Source organism: Anas acuta, chromosome 3, assembly GCF_963932015.1.
Source record: "Anas acuta chromosome 3, bAnaAcu1.1, whole genome shotgun sequence".
Classification (NCBI taxonomy): domain Eukaryota; kingdom Metazoa; phylum Chordata; class Aves; order Anseriformes; family Anatidae; genus Anas; species Anas acuta.
This window is the reverse complement of record NC_088981.1, coordinates 41,055,469-41,059,850: the sequence shown is the minus strand read 5'-3', so window position 1 is coordinate 41,059,850 and position 4,382 is coordinate 41,055,469. Positions and strand designations below refer to the sequence as shown.

Below are 4,382 nucleotides of genomic sequence, written 5' to 3'. Positions count from 1 at the left end.
GCAAATTTGCTTTCAGAATCCGACATCCTACATAATGTGGGCTGTGGTGTTTCTAATTGAGTTTATAACTTGCTCAGTTAAAGTTTATCTTCCTGAAAAAGAGTCAATGTGGGGATTTCAAGAAATAGCGCGTATGCCCCCTGCTACCCCCTGTTTTGATGTAATTATCAATTGCTTCATGGTTAAATGTTTGAACCTGATTTTTCATTTTAACTTGTCAGCTTTCCAGCATGACGTTGCTGTTTTTTTTTTTCTCTTCTGAATTAGTTTGGTGTTGTCGGAATGGATTTAGTGAATTGTTTACCTTTGTCTCTTCCCTCTTATAAACGAGAAATACCGGGCCTTGAAGGAGTGACACTAATAGGACAAGAAAAGTTTAAAAAGCTGAACGTGTGTTTGCTGTGATCATGTTCCCTGTGCATCATAAGGGAAGTAGCCACAGCATCCCATATACCTGCATACAGAAAAACAAATGACAATCTGTGACGTTTTTTCTCAGAAATCAGCAAGTGTATCTATCGTTCCAGTTATCCCAGCGCTCAGGAAGCTCTCTCTGCTTGTCAGACCTTCAGGTAATGTTTGCTACCCTTGCCTTGCCTCCATCCTCCTTGCCTTTGTGCATATCAAAGCGTGGTCTTCCTCACTCATGCCTCCTCTCTCCGGGAAGCGAAAGGTATTGAGAGCTTCCAGGATCGAGCAGCTCTGACTCTCTGGTGTCACTTCTTACCATTTCCATTGCAAGTTAGGAAAAAAAGGTCAAGTTTGTAATGGAGCTGAGTAGCTTTTAGTAGGAACTCAGCAGGGCTCTGAATCCCTGAGCACTACCACGTGTCCTGCAGCCTGGCTAAAGGAGCAGGCTGCGTGGGACAAGCAGTCATCCCAGCGTGGCTGCTGAGAGCTGTCTGTTGTGCAGTGGAGCTGCTGCTCTGATCCCAGCTGCCTGGTGAAGTTACAGATTTCACCAGCAGCCTCGTGTCTGATCTCAGAGCGTGAAAACAGACTGGAGGTAAGACTTCTTTTCCCCTTCACTTTCAGCCAGATCGGTTTGCTGATTGCGCAGCGGAATGAACTGTGCAGAAAATGTGTCCAGGAGGGAAAAGTCTGAAAGCATGTGGCTGTCATTTAAGTTGCTTGTGGAAGCCCTGCCCGGTGGGTCTCTTTCCTTGACAGCTGAAACCAAATTAAATCATGACAGCTAAGGTCCTGCTGTCCCCGCCACAAGTCACTGCCCCCAGCTGTGGGGTTTTCTCTCCTGTTTGCACCAACACCAAAGCTTCGTGCTTCCCCACAGGGAGCCAGATCAGTGCCCAGCACCGACAGAAAGCCCGTGCGATTTCCCCCTGAATTGCTTCACTGAATCAGCCGGACGAGTAGCAAGGAAGGCTGTGCGCCCCAGAGTGGGATTTGCAGCAGCACTGGTTTAAACTGCTTTTAATTGTCATGAAGCCATAGCTTCTGCCTCATCTAGCAGATAAGATGCTCTGTAACAATGTCAGTTCAGGAAGCAAACTACCACTTCAGGAGGGGGAAAAAGAAGAAGGAAAAAGAGACGAGGGGAGGAAAAGAGAACCCCCCAGATCTGTGACTGCAGCCTCCTTTGCATGTACTGCAGTCAGTTCTGTAACTCCACAATTGACAGTTTTCTCTTCACTAGCACTTTGTGGAGTTTTTCGTACAGTTTAGAGCAGTTTGTATATGAGGACATCACTTAACTGCTTCCTCCAGGAAGGCCTGAGGGAGCTTTGGTCCGGCTCTGGGTGAACCAGGTCACTGCAGGATGGGGGCACTTGGGGTGCTGCAGGATGGGGACACGTAGCAGCTTTCTGTGGGACCCCAGGCCTTAGCCTTCCTGCCTCTCAGCTCAGTCACGTGCAGTGTTAAGCTGAAAAAAAAATAAAGAAAAAAAAAAAGTAAAGCCTGAAAGAGTGCTTTAGGGATGTTTTGGTAAAGAAGTTGCAGATATGCAAATCAGAAATAGTGCCGAGTCAGAGATTTTTTTTCAATGACTTTATTACTGTTTTGCAAGCGCGTGAGAGCTGTAGGGAGGAACGCGAGCTAGAGATGTTGGGAGTTTTAAAGGGGACATTCTTGTTTTGTTCAGTTTGTGTCGGTTCCCATTTCTCTTGGAAGAGCTGCCTCTACGGACATCCTGTCAGGAGTAATGTGTGGGCATGTATGTGCGTGTGCGCGAGATGCAGTGACATGGACCATCTTGCAGATCGTGTCCCCGTGAGTAATGTTCAAGTTTGTGTGGGTTTTTCACACACTGGAAAAAAAAAAAGAGATGTTTTATTTTATAAAATATACAATCATATGTATTTATAAATTTACAAATGTATATAACATATACATATATAAATTATGTAAGTTTATAAATTATGAATGTATAAACATCTAAAACTCATTTGTCTTCATAAAAATAACACAACTGAAAATCTCTTCTTTTTTTTCTTTTTTTAAAATATTTTCCAGATTTTAAGTTGATGGTGTGGTTTGAACTATTCTAAACTTTAAATCTCATGCTATTACAGGTTTTTGTATAAGTAGGTCTGATAGGATCTTACAATCAGGGACCCAATAATGCTCTCCTCATTTTACAGGTGGATAACCTGGGGAACAGAAATAGTCCACCATCATCCTGGAAACTAGCAGCAGTGGTGCAATAAGAAACAAAGCCTTCTAAGTTTTCCCTATGGTTATATGCCCAGTTTGAAGAGCATGGAGCTTTGCCTGATGTGCAAGCAGTAATAAGCTTTATCCTCTTGTCTTTGCATGCACTCCTGGTGGTAAGAGTTGAAAACTGCTGCATGAAGAAACATCTTCTAAATGACATTCTGCTGTTCTGCCGGGAAGAAATACACAGTCCTGTACACAGATAAAGATTCAGTTCAGTTACAGATGGAAACTGCCATTACAGAGAGACACCGTCAGCTCAAACTCCAATGAAATGCATGGACAGATTTAAAGTTGAGTTTCCTACAACTTCTGTTGAGTGTCACCAGCAGTCCTCATGAACTGTGTTTGCTCGGCTTTAAATTCCCGTCACGTGGTAAAATTGACATAAACAAGAAGAGGCTTGAGCATGGCTTATTACACAGAGCTGTGCTAACTTACAAGGTGTTTGTTGAGTGAGAGAAATCATAGCTTCTGAGTATGGGAAGGAAAAATTAAGTGGTTACATGCAAAAAAAAAAAAAAAAAAAGAAAACTCTAAAGATAAAAGGTAAACAGTTATGGAAAAGATGGGTGATGGGAGTAGAATGAAGCCTGGGATCTTAACTTCTAATTTCAGTTAATCTAGGTCATTTTCTGTAACAGAAGGATAATATCTAAATACAGATATGATTAAGTCAGTGTGGTTCCCTACCACAATGGGTACCATGTCCAAGTCCACATCGACAGCGAAAAACTAGATTAAAGGTTTCCAGTATATGTGGTGGTTTCAGTCCAGACACAACAGTATTATTTTTTCAGGATTTTTCCCTCATAAGTGGATACAACATTGTAAATAGCATACTACGTGTTGTTTGGAAAGAGCTCAGAAGGCTATCTGATCAGAAATATCTTAGTACTTTTATCACCCCACTTTCAGCATTTTCTCAGTTTTCTCTTCTGTATTCCTCAGCACAGAAGCATGTTATTTTGCTGATTTTATTCAGATTTGAATGTACTCTATGTCAGCCTCATTTAAAAGAAAAGAACCATTCACATGTTCTGCTCTGGACTTTCCCATTCAGAAATGTAACCTGAATTTTTATACAAGCCTGCTATAGTAATGTTTACAGGTCACCTCTAGGTCTTGATGCTTCTTGCTTATTTGTTTCTTACATAGGTAGCTGGGAGCAGATATCACCTTTTAAATGTAAGGATACAGCTGTCATGGTTTAAAAAAAAATACTGTTAACTAACATGCCTGCGCTAATATTGTATATCCAGTATATATACAATATGTGTGTTTATAGATAGTGATGTAAGGCGCTATACATCAAATTGAAATAAGCAGTATTGGTGCACATATTTTTATGGTGATGGAAACGCACTTACAGTAAACGACAAGCACATTTACATTTCTGTGTCGGTGTTTCTGTTTGGTTTCCCCCAAAACACTTGAGGAGCCGAGTCCTGCACTGAAAAGCAGAAAGCAGAAAATGCGATGGAGTTACTGTATAGCGGCAGGGAGACTGGGAACTTTGAGACACTCATAAAGCAGGTTAACCACATGTAATAGAGGAAAACCAATTTGCTCTATAGCCATGGAATTTTTGCCAGCAGCAGCTTAAGGGCAGCAGATGACAATTAAATCTAGGAATAAGTAAATATGTGGAGCCTTTCAGTATGTTTTCTGGCGGACAAATTTTGCTTCTAAAGACTAGGAAACTGCCT

The 4,382-nt window shown here is 41.7% G+C and overlaps 1 long non-coding RNA gene across 2 annotated transcripts; it reads left to right on the top strand.

Moving 5' to 3' along the window:
- The first annotated feature begins 312 nt into the window (after nt 1-312).
- Nucleotides 313-4,066, top strand: LOC137853909 (uncharacterized). 2 transcript variants are annotated; one of them, XR_011094828.1, is made up of 3 exons: nt 313-572; nt 2,102-2,229; nt 2,601-4,066. It is a non-coding gene; the product is annotated as an uncharacterized lncRNA (long non-coding RNA). The 2 variants fall into 2 exon arrangements; XR_011094827.1 differs by lacking the exon at nt 313-572 and adding an exon at nt 848-1,006.
- Nucleotides 4,067-4,382: the final 316 nt, after the last annotated feature.